At 36.4% G+C, this 15,927-nt stretch overlaps 2 long non-coding RNA genes across 2 annotated transcripts; one reads left to right on the top strand and one right to left on the bottom strand.

Moving 5' to 3' along the window:
- The first annotated feature begins 256 nt into the window (after positions 1–256).
- Positions 257–1,368, top strand: LOC147485999 (uncharacterized). The gene is made up of 3 exons (XR_015200796.1): positions 257–387; positions 468–614; positions 1,290–1,368. It is a non-coding gene; the product is annotated as an uncharacterized LOC147485999 (long non-coding RNA).
- Positions 1,369–12,631: 11,263 nt separating this feature from the next.
- On the bottom strand, positions 12,632–14,082 carry LOC147485998 (uncharacterized). Its single transcript, XR_015202841.1, has 2 exons — positions 13,755–14,082; positions 12,632–13,041 (listed from the first exon to the last, which is right to left on the bottom strand). It is a non-coding gene; the product is annotated as an uncharacterized LOC147485998 (long non-coding RNA).
- Positions 14,083–15,927: the final 1,845 nt, after the last annotated feature.

The raw sequence follows: 15,927 nt of genomic DNA, 5'->3' as shown, positions 1-15,927 counted from the left end.
TTTAATTCAATATTAGTTGTACTCCATTTTCGAAACTCTTTGTGCATGCTCTTCAAGTAGTGGGAATGGGGTAACATGATGTGATTTGGTGGAACACAGTTTCAACGTTGTTGTTAAATAACTTTTAATGGGCATGTTGATTTTACTTTGCATACTGTGTATTTGATTTCAATGATCATGTTTTAATTTCCCTGTGTCCAGAAAGGAAGGAAGAAAGAAAGACCTATTTAACCTCTTTCGCGTAATCTCTTCGAATCAGGTGTGTCAAAGCCTTATATATATTTATCTTTGTTTCATATTCCTATGTACATATGTACTGGTACATATGAGAACATTTTGTATAGATTTTTGGGTGGATGCAAGTCAAAGACCCACCAAAAGGAAAAGGTCAGCCAATATGATGTTCCATATATATTCATTAATTGAAGGAGCTATATTTGAATACTATTATATATTTTTGTGTCTAGGATTACCCCTACACTAAGAAGTTACTGGAGCTTAAGTAGTGCAAGGAAAGGACAGCATCACTCCATACAGTAAGTATACAATTGAGGCAAGCATGGGTTTACCATGATGAAGTCCGACTGAAGTGAAGTAGCAGCTTATATTCAAGAGTAAGTTGGAGTTGGTGAGAGCCTTATAGGTTTCATTTAGTGAGTCCATTGTATATTTGAAGCTTACCTCTTAAAATGAAAAGTAAATAATGTTAGATTAGGAGAATTACATGTATTCCAAGATAAATTTGGAACATTGGAATATTTATATAGATATCAACCACAACTTCTACTCCTGCTTCCATCTAAGATTGTGATACTCTGAGGCTTCATTAAGATTTTAAACCCTAGAATATTGCTAATAGGAAAAAGATGTATTTTATGGTTACACTTAGATACAAAAAAATCATTTATTTAAAAAATTAATGCCGAAAGATTGTTGATGCCTTTATGTAGCTCTATTTTAGTAATATTTTCAAAAACAAACATAGCATTCAAGAATTACAACCCAATCAACGTTGATGTTAATTCACTATTCTTAAGTTATTGATGCACTTTGGAGAAGATTGAATACTACAACATGGAGTAGTGAATGTTGCCTATTTATGAAATTAATATGAATTCCCCATCTATGCCATATTTGTGTAGTTATCCAATATCAAGTTCATCGGCACACCAAGTGCATAATGGATCTCTGCCTCATTTTTTGGACAACAATTGCAATAATCTACTGATAAATGGTAACTGTTTCTGTTCATTTACTAACAAACTTTATTGTCATCTTCTTTCTTGCAGCCATTACTTCAATGATTTAACTTCAACTTCAGGCTTTACAATGTTAGCTTGCTTGGTAACACTCAAATGCCTTATAGGTATGGCAAGTGTCGTTTTTACACTATTTCTGATCCCATTCATGATTTGGTTAAATGCGATATAATTCACTACTCATTGGCTTCGATCTACATATCATGAAATATTTCAAATAATGAGATGATGTAATTGTTTTGAACCACATCATGATAGCTGTTTTGAATTTTCAATCACCACCTAGCAAGTCACAAACCTAAGTTTTTGTTTGGTGTGGACTTTCTTCTCATTATGGGGTTTGTCCTTATTTGGTATGAAGCAGTTTGTGTTCTTACGATATATACATATATTTGGTGTCTGTGAATGTTGAGCATTGCTGGATAATGTTGTAGGATTAGGAATTTAAGGAGATATATGAGGCGATTAGTGGTGACGATTTGCACCTACAATAAGTGCAAATGATTCAAGTTAAACTGCGTAGCTGAGGTTATACAAATTTTTAGTTAAGGTGTAGACTACACTGTGACATTATTTAGAAGACTGTTGGAACCAGTATTACGTTGGCTCCGTTTGGGTGAAGGTGGCTCGGGTCAGAAGCTTGGGTTTCGCGTTTAATTTAAACTCTATCTTAAATGTCGATTTTCGAGGTCTCTCTTGATTTCAAATTGATATGACTGCGGTCTATAGCTTGCCGTTGCAAAATAATTCTTTCGTGAGTGTGATAACATGAAAGATGAGCATGTCTGATGGAAACATCAATCTCAGCTTTGATGTACAGTGTCACGGGATGCATGCTCATTAATCTTATTTAATGAACCTGTGCACAACCTATTTTCAAGTTGCACTATCGTTTTTATTGCATTCTTCCAATTGCCAGACTATGGATGAATATTGTTCTGTATTGTGACCCGTTCATTTTTTTTGTTGCTAAATTGAGCACAAATATTTTGCAGGTTCTTTAGGAAAGTGCACAATACATGTTGTTGGCCACGTACTTTCAAAAAAAATAAGGTAAGGTAATACATTATAACTTTTTTTGACATTGTGTCAGAAGAAATTATAAACTTAATTCAGGTTTTTTCATGCTTCAGAATCACTGATAGTTGTACTAAAGCCAACCCACCTTGCTGTTGGAATGAAGTTTGAATCTGATGGATACCTTTTAGGAGGCCTACAAAGAGTGTCAGCAGCTTTACTAAAAAACAAAATAGGTTATCGATTGAGACACCAACCCATTATAAACTCAGTTCAGGTTTTCCTCTGCTTCAAAATCACTGAGAGTTGTACTAAAGCCAACCCACCTTCATGTTGGCATTAAGTCTGAATCTAATGGATACCCTTTAGGAGGCATAGATAGATTGACACCTGCTTTACTAAAAAACGAAGTAGGTAATCGAGACACCAAAACCCCCTAGGGCTGTCAACGGGTCGGACTTGAACAGGACTCACCTATGTCCAAGTCCCATCCAAATTATATTTACATTTAGAAGGTCCAAGTCCCGATCTAGGTCCTGTTGGACATGATCGGATTCGGGCCTGGCCTAGGTCCAATAAATTTACATGGAAATAGTGTATTTTTTTTATTATTTCTCTAAAAAAACTGAAATAGAGTGTAGTAAAACTTGAACCCAAGCCTTATATGTGGCACTACAACACTAATTCATCAAGCCTCTTAACATTTTATGTATACTAGTAGTTACAAATATTTAATAGTACTTATTTGAAAAACTAAACAAATAACCTTAGTTTTCGGACCAGGCCGTTATCGGGTTGGATGGGGGTATGTCCATAACTGGCCCAATAGTCTTATCGGACAACATGTAAGTTCTAAGTCCCTATCTTATCAGTGCGGATTCAATAGGGCTTGAGCTGGCCCGCCCCGCCCAATCGACTTCAACACACGCACACCCACTGATAAACATAAAAAGATAAAGTTTACCTATGAAATGAACGATAAAATTAAAAACGTAAGTAAACTAAAACTATTTTACGTGCCTAAGATTTATCAAAGATTTCTACTCTAAATCCTATGAGATATAGTAGAGTAGATGATTCGTTCCACTCCTAGTCATTCCGCATGCTGTGTTTTCTAGTCTAATTACTATACTCTAAGTCTAATGAGAGATTTACGAAATGACAACTAGACTACGATGCAACTACCCACAAGATGCAACTAGTCGACTATTAGAACAACTATGGGAATGCTACGTTGATTCTACGATAAGGAGTTGAGGGGGATTGATTCCACCTTAACTCGACTTAAACCTACTAAATCCATTTAATCGTAAGTAATCGAATGAACTACTCCATGAGAACAATGCGGTTACTCCTAATCCCTAATTACACATGGCATTTCTACCAATTCATAACTAGCATGTGAACGATTACACCCATTCTCATGGTGAACTAATCATTTCTAGAGTGGAAAGGAAATTACGACAACTCTACGATAATCGGGATCAAGCTTTCATCAAGGCTTCTCAACCCCCTCAAATGGAGGTTTAGCCGAGAATTATCACGCTATCATTCCCAATGGAATTCAAACAAGACATGATATAAAGATTTGAACTTTACTTGTTTAAACTCAATTCAAAACTACTCATGCAATAATTGAATTAAACTAATACTGACAAATAATTGAATCTACGAATTGAAACTAAACAATCAATGGAAATGAAACAAGATTATGGAGAACACTATTTTATTAATCTAATGAATAATAAAACAATGATTCAAATACTAAATTAATAATCTAACTAATCTAGGTTTAGCTATCTACGTAATAAGGGAATTTAGATCTAAACAATTGTAAATGACAAGAATCGAAATTGACAAACTAGCTATTTTATTTATGAAACTAATGAAGAACAATGGTTCTAAGATTAATCTAGAACAATAATTGAAATTAAATTAAACTTAATTTTATTAAATGAAAACTAGATCTAGAATTATCTATAGTTTTAGGTCTAACTAGCTACCATTAACAAAGAGTCAAGCTCTTGTTTTTATACTTTCAGATCCAAAAATCGTGCATGGGCATGGAGCCATGTTTTGGGCCAGATAATCAGGCCCAAAACCCAATTCTTTCAATCCAAAAAGGCCTCTTCAGCTGCAGTTGGCTTCCATAGACTTTTAGTCCACTTCTGCTCCTCTGATTGGGTCAAGGCTTAGACCATTGGAAAGCTCTTTACGAGCTGGTCGTTTTGACATAAGGTAGGCCCAATTCTGAGGTCTGAGTCCAAAGATACGGCCTTCCAAAGTTTTGCTGACTTTGTGTGTTGTTTTTGCCCACGTCGACTTTTCAGCTTTTGACCGGGCTTTAGAAAGACTTTGTCTTCTGGAATCTTGGCCTTTAATCACAGAACTCCTTAGCAACCGACCTTTGCTCCTTTATCTCACTAAACTGGCACATTTCTGCACATAATGGACTTTGAAGCCTGAAATGCATAAAAACACGTAATCAGTATTAACTCTAGATCTTAATTATTACTCACATGGTGGTCTAAAAAGTATGACATACGGGGTTAAAACTACTGATTTTGGGCTCTTATCAAACCACCCCAAACAGCATTTTGCTTGTCCTCAAGCAAAGATGAGAAATTAGAATAAGTGACCAAAAATGGAGTTTTATCTACTCTCATTTCATTTGAGTGTGATTGCATTGACCATATCACGACAAGGCCTTAAACCACTAGGAATTCCTAGTGGACGAAGTTATAGCCTCGTGAGAGTTTTCGATGAAGGTACTCACAAACTTCATCTATACTACAACGACTAAGAAATAAAACTATTGTTTCCTTATTCATGCTCTAAATTAACTATACCTCTCACTAGCAATGCATATAGAGTAATCAAGTCGAAACCTAAGCTAATATATGCATAATAATCAATCCTCTACAATAAACATATATACAATGAGTAATACTATGAAATGTCTAGCAGGTTCGTTTATGAAACTCGGGATAGCGTCCTTAAGTAGGTTCTCACAATAATAGTCAAGATACAACACTCTGATTTTTCCACTCAAGTTTTGCTACTCCAGTGTGCAATGGGCACACTTTACCTTACAATCTGAATGACAACAAGGAAGCCGGAGTCGATCAAACACATCTGCCACTTACTATCACACTAACCAATTCCTAATTGAGCTAGAGGTATTTATTAGGTGTTGCGGGGATTAGGAGATGGTTTAAGAATGAAGGAAATGGATATTCAAAAAAGGACAAGTCTGAGATAATATAGTCTTCATATTATGTAACTAGAGAAAACCTTGTTATTTACTTTTGCTTCTACACTTTGTTTTCATCCTTAGCCATATATTTTTTTTTTTTTTTCTTTTCTTTGGCTTTTTACTATTGTTTTGGAGTTTTTATTTTTTTGGATTTTTATTTTTATTTTCTTTGGATGGAAACTTCTTTTCTTTATTTTTTGAAGAAATTAACTAACTTTTGTTTACACAGGTTTTTCTCTTCTTCTTTCTCCCTCATTCTATTCTCAGACTTATCTAAATTGGGTAGGTTGAATTTTTATTTTGTTTTGTTTTGTAACAAGGTAAAGGATTTGTGGTTTATAGAAGGCTAAAGAAAAGCTCAGAGGGGCGACTAGCGGAAAATAATTCATAGGTTTGAATTTCTGGCTATATCGATCCAAAGAGGGCCTAAATTCTCGCTTAGGATATGGCATAGTGATCAAGTAAGTGGACGTGTGATTTCTCTATCCGGATTTTACTTCTCCCTTGTGTCATTTCTCAAATGTTTCGCTCATATAAGGCTTTTAGGCTATATTCTCACAGGATTTGTAGAATAAGTACTCTAGCCTAGATTTGAAACTTATCTTGCTAACAATCATAGATACTCATGTAATATATTTATAGATAGATGCAAAGATTATTACCTACATATTAACCTAAGTTTCTAAAAATTATTCTAATACAAAAGCTACATTGAGACTTCTAGATTATTAAGAGCATAGAGAAGGAAAACAATACCAATATTCCTAAGTGTATAGCATGAACTTATTTATTTATATTTTTGAATTTTTGAAATTTTAACTAGAAAACAAATGCATATTATACCTATCTATATCCTAACAGGATGCCTTAATTACCGTGTTTCTATGCCCCAAAAACAAGAATCATACTTTGTCCTCAAAGCATTTAAATAAAGAGGGTAGAAAAATACCATTGAAATGGCGTGAAATTCGGGAACATCTGCAAAAACAAGGTTAGAACGCGTACTAATATAGGAAAATAAAAACCGACGCAACTCTATAAGAGTTCCACCCATTATGGGGTTAACAAGAATCAAATTGCTTGGGACATAAGCGGACACTAACTAGAATTAAAACTTACCTTATCTCCGCTTTATTCATCATCCTCCTCATCCTCTTCTTCTATAAAGAAGTGAGGTTCCTTCAGCGTCTGCCATGCCATGATAATTTGCCGGGCTTCCGCCATTTACCATCTATTATTGCTAACCTATTAAAGCCACTTGGTCTGACGGGGTGTAGGGTGTAACGATGAGGTTGTATCCTCCACCTTTGCCAAGTCATTGCGCGGAAAGATCGAATAATACTATTGGTGGGTCGCATTAATGTCGGCCGTAATCCAATCCGTGAAACATGTACAAAAATAGGAAAAGAAACATAACATAATACGGGAATTAGAACGGGCATAAGAAGGTACTTATGCCTCATGCTATGGGCTCGTGCTAAACTAGACATCAAGGTTCGGGAAGGTCATGGCACATACATCCCGTGGCTAAAAAGCAAGGAAGACGCTGCAAGTGGCATCATTCACTGAGAAGAAAAATGCCATTCCCCTAAAATGTTTAGCATGATCCAAAACATAACGGTTCCTATGTTCATGGAAAGGCTACCAAAAGCGGCGTTATAGTCCCCTTGGTCCTCAATCGGAAAATGCACGCCCCATCCGACTCATGCAAAAACTCATAAGTGTAGACATACATATTATCTACCCAATAGCACCATGGGTCTTGTATTTCACGGGAATCGCAAAGTCCAAGAACAAATGCTAGCAAGAACACGATAATTTCCATTGGTTCATCATCAATGTTGATGGAGAACACTTGTTCTCCATCCGGTCTCTCAAAGAAAATGCAGGTTATCGTAAAAATAAGATGCTAGTGTTGGAGAATAAACCGCATCGTCTTACCATAAAAGCGGTTCCCGGCCTACGTATGTGATCGCCTCATGAAAACCAAGCACCATAAGTAGTGCTTTGGAACAAATCTTGAAAAGGCTATTTACGGTATCAATGTAGGAGATGTCATCTCAAAATTACCCTCTGGAATAGCTGCGAATGACTCGGCAATAACCCACAGAAAACTGGAATTTTTCTGGTCCACGGAAGTCAGGGCGCGAGTGCGCTCTGATGATTTTGGAATTCCAGTGTTTGAGCACGAGTCACGCTCACCTGAAGCAAAGCGAAGCGCTGCACTAAAAATTCGACAAATGTGTAAAAAAGCCCGAAAGCTCGAAGTCTTGAAATCCCGAAAAATGAGGCGTGGAAGCGTGGGAGTGAAAGGTGAGTGATGGAAGTTAGGTGTAGTGTGAGTTGTGAGTGTAGAATGAATGAAGTTTATATAGGTTTTAAGTTGCTAAAAGCGGATCGGGAAGTTGCCAAAAAGTTTTTACGGGTGTTTCGGAATACTAAAATTTCAAAACCGAAAACGGAAACAACTCATTTTCTTGATTCTAAAACAAACCTAGTATCTTTTAGGTTGAATTTAGGATAGAATCTACCTATTTTATCGAGATTTCATCCTACCATGATACTTATTCATAGATATGCCTAATCGGCCATATTCTCACCCCCGACGACTCATAATAACTTCTAAAACAAAGGGTCATATAAAAATCATCTTTGGAATAGATAACACCACCCCCAAACAATTTGGGAAGGTGGGATCAACATTAAACAACCACGCACAATGAAAATAATGACATTATATTAATATTGGCATTAAATGCCTTTTTACTACAAAATTCAAATTACGGAATTAAACTTACATTAAAATAACTAACAATAATAAAACTACAAAAAATAACATCAAGCTATACTATCCCTAACTACGTCGGTACTGGTAGCGGAGGGCACACGCTCAGGAGATGGCTCCTGAGCTCCCGATGGTCCAGCACCATTCGTCTTTTGGCGACGACGCTCGTGCCTCGATGGTGTGTCCTCAGAAGGGAAATGCCCGTGAGGTGGGAATCGTGCAAGCATGTCGGACTGGGGCGGGCGCGAGCTTCTAGCTCAGCCCTCACATCTATTCCACCGCTTCGTCCTCCGCTGGGATCGGATCTCGAAGTTATGATGGATAGTAGCCTGTCGAGTCCGGAGGTCTTCGCAGATAGTGTTGAGTGAACGCATGCCCCGATAAATTACGGCCATGCGTTCTGCATCTGACCAACACCTCTCCAAGGCATCAGCATCAAAACAAGTCAAGTCCTCCTCATCCTCAGGAGGCATTCTCATTTCCACCATCCTCTTTATCCTCTTCCCTATCCTTAGGCAACCTCCAAACTCGTTGGACACAAATCCTTATAGATAACGAGGATTTGGGTGCGGGGGTGAGGTAAATCCTATCGACGCGGAGTCTGCTTCCTCAACTTCAAAGATGATCTTGGTTATCAACACGGGGAGAGGTGCAATAGACTTCCCTACTCCCCTAATCATGTTAAGTAAAAACTCCAAGATAGAACTTCGTACTTCGCTCCGGAGTATCCATAAAATGTGGAGGCGATTCGGACCGATGTGTCGACCTTCTCCTTTCCTAGGGCGCCCGACCAATCCATCGAGCCGCAACCATTTGGTTGGTTCGAGGATGCTGGCGAACACAATGCGAGCTCGCATTGTAGTTCCCTTCGGTAACTGTCACGTTCATCAACGGCTCTACCCCATTATATTGGGACTCTTGTAACGTGACATCCAAATGGATTCTAGGTGGAATGCCTAGAATCTCAGCCAACAACCTAGCAGTTACTTCCTTCCTCCTCTTCGCCACCATAACAAAAATTCTACTGCCCTCCAACTCCCTCGTGTTGTAAAACCGTCTGACTAAGTCTTCGTGGTAAAAGGCTTCGGTCGAGTACCACAAGCTATTCCAGTCTCTACTAATCATTTCGTCACCATAAAACGGCGCGAAGTGGTCGCCAATAAATGCTTGCTCCGGCAAAATTCGACGTTGTTGAGCCATTGGAGTGTTTGGAATGTAGTGGGGGTTTAAATGGGATGTGGGGTTAGAATTTAAGTCAACCAAATGAAACAAACAGTGGTGGTGGCGCGGTGGTGGCGCGACAGCTTAAATTTTTGTAATTTTCGGTGGTTTTTGGTGATGTAAGTTGGTGGATTTGGTGGTTGTTTGGTTTTAGAGAAGATTTGAACTTGATTTGAATGTGGGCGTGGGTTTAATTAGGTTTCTTTTTTAATTTTTGGTTTTAGGTTATGAATTTTTTGTTATTGTTTGATAATGGCGATTTGAGAAGATGAAGGACGACTGTTGGTGTGGAGCAAGGGCGCGGGTGCGCGCGAGTTGGGCCCAAGCCCAATTCGAAATTTTCTAATTTTTCGATTTTTCGCACCACTTCAAACTAATATTGCCGCTTCGTTACCGGTTCGATTTTTGCGAATGAGATATGGAAATGATCAGGAGAGAATTTCCAATCCAATAATCCATAAAACACTCTATTCCGACCGTGGATGACATATAAGATAGTGGAAAACGCCTCAAAGTGCGTGCATGACATACGTTATGTGAACGAATGAACTCTAAATTCATAGATTATGTCAACCCGAATCGTAATACAATTAAACGGCCTAAACAACTCTAATGGGACCTAAACATTCTAGGATGGAAACACGAACACCCCACCCCTAAACAAATTTTTTACAATAAAGTTTAGAAAATTTTTTTTTTTTAAGTGGGTCTTTTAAAGTCAGATTCCCAAGACTTCCTAGATTACTATGTTTATTATTTAATATGTATATATATATATATATATATATATATATATATATATTTTTACTTTTGTAAGGAAAAACAATAATGAGTAAGGACATAATTCACCCCATAGAGAAACATGACTCAAAAATCAGAGAAAACATGCAAGAGTGGAAAACGTGAATTATGTTAAATGTGGACTTAGGATCCGGTACTTATAGCCACACACTCCATAGGGAGGGCCCGGTTACCTTAATGGTGCACTCACCAATATCTGAAAATGAAAGGAATGCACCAAACACAAAAAATTGAGTCATTTATAGTCAGATACTCAAGACTTTATCTAAACATATATATGAACATGCAGTTTATCATATATCAACAACCGAAATAGTTGTGGATCATTCCATAAATAAATATCATAGAAAACATATCCAAACGCAATCAAGCACCAAGATTTCCTATGACGCAACCTAGTGAACTGAAAGGGAAGTCGGATAACCCTATAACGTAACCTAGCATGCACCTTCTTTTTCATTTTTGAACGAGAGGGTGTTCTAGTGAATAAGTGTGGAAAAATGAATGGTTGTGTAAAAAATGGTGGATATGGATAAGTTGTAGAAGGAAAGCATGTAAACAAAGAGGATGTGGGTTTAGCACAAAACTCATTCATGGTGTAGGTAGGGACTGTTTCAAGTCTGAAAATGAAGGTGTCAAATGCTTTGTTCTTCAGAAGTATTTGTTTACTAGGTGGATTTAAAAAATTATAAAGCACAGAAGAAACAAAAGGATCGAGTGCAAACTCGAGATTCCTTTGAAAGGGTGGAAGGAGGGGAGTCGAGGTGGATGTTGTGCAAAGTAGTTCTTGATAGGGTGAATCATCACCTGCTCTAAGAAACTCCTTGAATTCCTCATCTAGATTGGTCATATCCACATTACTACGGTAGTCCACTATATCTTTGAGAAAGTCATCTATCTCGTCCTCATCCATAATATGTGTATCGACTAGTGTAGGGATGAAAATATTGGAGTCTAAACTTCCAAAGGAAAGAAATTTGGGCATATGATTATCAGGGAACGTGTTGTTGAAATAATCTCGATCGAAGCTCTCGATCATGCTAACCTCTCCATCCATAGACGAATCGGGTAAATGTGTCTTTGTTTTAAAAACATTTACTTCAACAGCAAGATGGCCAAAAGACATGGACATTGAACCATCACGGCAATTAATGAGCGCATTGGCAGTTGCCAGGAAAGGACGCCCTAAGATGATCGGGACAGAGTCGTTAGCGACTTCTATATCCAAGAAATGGGCGTCAGCCCCCTCAATCCAGTCCGGTTATATATAAACTCCTCCCTCACGAACATACCTATATAACCTCCCTATTATTTACACCTTGCTAATTAACCTCCCTGTTTTTTAGATTATGAGCAATTTACGGTCTAATTCTTATCTCCTAAAATTTTCTATTTCCCATTCTACCCTTTTCATTAAATCAAACCCTTAAATTAACTGGAGATCCTTACATTGAAGAACACCTCTCTGATAAAGCAGACAAACAACAAAGATTCTTCATCCTTACACTAAAAAAGAACACCGATTTCATTGTGACAAAAAATGGGTTTATAGATAACCATTTTATAGATACAAAATTGAGTGGGGGACTGGAGGAGAAGTTGAATCTACTTATTGCTGGTAGTGTATTTGTGGAAATGCTCATGTGGAATACAATTGTATGAACCACAATCATTTGTAGTTAAATTACTGGTATGTCTTATCGTGATTTTGTTCAAGTAATTTGAAGTGGTTTTCATATGATATTGCAGGATAGAGTCCCTGCTTTTTTGCCACAGAAAGCCCGAGCTTTTATAGAGAATGAATTGGGAACACCAGTTGACACCTGACATAATATATATAAATGTATTTTTGCATAGTCATATATATGTAAAACTATATTTACATAGTCATTGGAGTTATGAAAACTTAAATTTATATAGTAACTTTTAGGATTGAAAATTTTCCGACACCTAACAGAATATATGCAAATGTATTTTTATATAGTCATATATATGTAAAACTATATTTACAGTCACTGGAGCTATGAAAACTTAAATTTACATAGTAACTTGATCTATAAAAATTTAAATTTAGAAGAGTGTGTTTACAAGTCTGCAAACAAATAAGAAACTATGCATGATAAATTGTTTTCATATAACATTTCTTTGAAATTGACTAATCTAACATCTGATATAATGAACTCATGTAATTTTATACGACATGTTAAAATGTATTTTTACACAGTAGATTACTACAACTAATATCCGACAGAATTGATCTATGTAAATTTAAATTTACACAGTAACTTGACCTATGAAAAGTTATATTTTCATAGAGAAAACAGATCGATTATAACATTTGCAAAATTATTTTTACACGGTATATATTTCTTAAACAGAACAAACCCAACTATTTTACCAACTAAAAAGATAAAACAGATTCCCATTACATAATCTACCAACACACATTAAGCCAAATTAGCCTTTTTACATCCATAATTCTAACAATTGTAGTTATTATATCAAAGATCTAACAAATCCACCAAGAACTGATTAAACAAAAATCAACTCCTCATTTCTTGCATTCTTCTTTTGGATCTCATTTTCTTTGTTGTGATATATATATAATCAACTCCAAGCCTTTTTTCAAAATCTGCCACAAGACCAACCGTAGGTAATGCAGAAGCTCTAAAGGTCTTGTATGACTTATGCTCGTTTACATTCTGTTACAATGAGAAAAAACCAATTAATAACAAAGATTATCTATGCAAACTTTAAAATGCATAAATAAATTACCATACAAATTTAAAAGTGCAGAGTAAAACTATTATACAAATTTAAAAATGTAGATCGAGTAAAACTACTATACGTACTATACAAATCTAAAATTGCAGAGTAAAACTACAACACAAACATGAAAATGCAAAGTAAAACTACTACACTAAATTTAAAATGCATAGTAAAACTACTACTACTGAGATATAAGAATGCATAATAAAACTACTATACGTACTATACAAATCTAAAATTGCAGAGTAAAACTACAACACAAACATGAAAATGCAAAGTAAAACTACTACACAAATTTAAGAATGCATAGTAAAACTATTACACAAATTTAAAAGAATACAGAGTAAAACTATCACCACACATTACATAAACATAAAAAAGCAGAGTAAAAATACTACGCAAATTTACAAATGCAGAATAAAAACTACTACAAAAATATAAAAATGCATACTAAAACTACTACATACACAAACTTAAAAATGTTTAATAAATCCAAACTTGAAATTGCAAAACTATGAAAACTATAAAATACATAGTAAAATCACTAAACAAATGTAAATTCATATTTACAAACTAACTCATGAAAATTCATTTTAATTTTTCATACAAATTTATAAAAATATTATTAAAGGTTGAAGATTCTCACCAGATTTGGTTTGTTCACTGTAGTTTTTGGAACAACCATCTTCTCAATTTCATCTCCATCTCGTCTAGAACTTAAAGGTTTGATTTTTTTGTTTGGATTTTTAGTTTTTTCGAAATTGTAGATCGAGTTCTTCTTTTTCTCTGTTGTTGCTTTCATATTTTTTGTTGATGATTCGTCCACTTTATTCTCATGTACTACGTGAATTTAGACTGGCAGGAGAAGATATTTTAGATATAAAAAGCTAGAAAAAAGAAAGTGAGAAGGAAGAGAGAAAATAGAATGAATCACGGGTCTGTTAAGTGGGGGTATTTTTGTCAGTTTTATATTTTATAAAAAGGAGGGAGATTTTGTGAGTTGTTACGAATTGAGGGGGTTTTAATGGACCCAATTGTTAACCAGGGAGATTAAACTCAAATCCTGCTTCTATATCGAGGATGACAAAATCAGCCGGATAGTAGAAATCCTGAATTTTTACCAGCACATTTTCGACCACACCCTTAGGATACTTAATAGACCGATCAGCTAATTGCAACGTCATTTTAGTGGGTTGCATCTCATCTAGACCTATTTGTCTATACAAATAAAACGGGAGTAAGTTAACACTAGCCCCCAGGTCTAATAACGCGGTTGTCGATAAGAATCTCCTAAGGTGCATCATACTGATAGGATCGACCCGTGGTCCTTGTACTTAACAATTCCATTATGTTTAGATAGAGTTGGGAATTGTTCTGTTAAAAAGGCGTCTTTTGGTATATTGGTCTTACGCCTAGTAGTACACAACTCCTTAAGAAACTTAGCATGGTGTGGTAGTTTTTTAATAGCTTCGAGGAAGGGAAGGTTTATAGTTAGATTCTTGAAAACGTCTCTAATCTCCTTATAATTAGTATCCCTAGTTAACATGGCTAATTTTTGTGGAAACGGTGGCTTCTGTCTATATTTAGCAATGGTATCACCTGGATGTTTAACTTTGGCTTTCTATTTCTTAGGTTGTGTTGTAACTGGTACCTCTACAGTGGTAGGTTCTTCAGTTTCTATTTCGGTATCTAGTAAAATAGCAGGTGTAGGGGCTACTGGTGGGGTAACTATAAGCATAGTTACTTTGTTATCAACCACTCTGCCAGAACGGAGAGTGGTGATGGCTTTTAGCTCACCTACATTTTCATATTCATTACTAGTATTATCAGTTACCTCAAAGGCAGTGTTTGTTGTTTTAGGATTAGGTATTGCGTGACCTGGAAACACACCTTTGGGTTGGGCTTTATCTTGGGCCAACTGTTGGCTTAAATTATTAACGGATTGTAGAAGCTGTTGGTTAGATTGAGCCATGGTTTGGAAAAGTTTTGGCTCACTTGTATGAAGGTGTCAAGAGACGATCGGGTTGTGTAGGTGTAGTAGTCACGGGTGGTGTATTTGGAACTATCTCGCGTGAATTATTTATGGGCGGATTCGATAGTTATTATTTACGGGACAATACCTCTATTAGCGTTATAATTATTATAACTACCTTGACCTTGTACTTGACCTTGTCGAGGTTGCACTTGGTTGTTGTAATTATTAAAATTACCCCGACCCTCGCCCTTATCGTGGTGGAGCACGGATAAACCGCGGCGTTGGCCTAACATATTGATTATTGTACCGGAGGTGTGACGTGTTGGTTATTTCTCCAACCGAAGTTGGGATTTTGTCTCCAAGGGGTTAGGTTCACTATTAATGGAACAAGCCTGTCCATAGGCTATAGGGACGATGGAAGTCGGGATGCCGAGGGGCTCCAAATGAAACTACATGGATTTGAATTTACATTCTTGGACTGGGATAGGCTTTTGTTGAAACGAAATGGCCTCTACCTTTTTAGTGAGTGATTCGATTAGAGTTTTAAGCTCGGGATCGTGTTTAATTTCAAACATACGGCCTTAATCAGTATTAGAAGAACTAGTGGGAGCGATGGAATATCGTCACTACCCCCCGGTTGTTATTTCGCTTTAGTTTGATCCTCTAAAAATTTATAAGCCTCCGAGGCTCCTTTACTTAAGAAACTACCCCCATTCATTATGTCAAGGACTTCTTTATGGTGGTGTAGAAGTCCTTTGAAAAAGGCATGAACTAACGTGTTTTTCGCTAAGATATGATGTAGACACTCTATAAGGAGATCGGTGAAACGATTCCAAGCCTCTGA

This window comes from Coptis chinensis, chromosome 7 (genome assembly GCF_015680905.1).
Source record: "Coptis chinensis isolate HL-2020 chromosome 7, ASM1568090v1, whole genome shotgun sequence".
Lineage (NCBI taxonomy): Eukaryota > Viridiplantae > Streptophyta > Magnoliopsida > Ranunculales > Ranunculaceae > Coptis > Coptis chinensis.
Note: the sequence above shows the minus strand (reverse complement) of the source record. Positions and strands in the feature narration are given on the sequence as shown.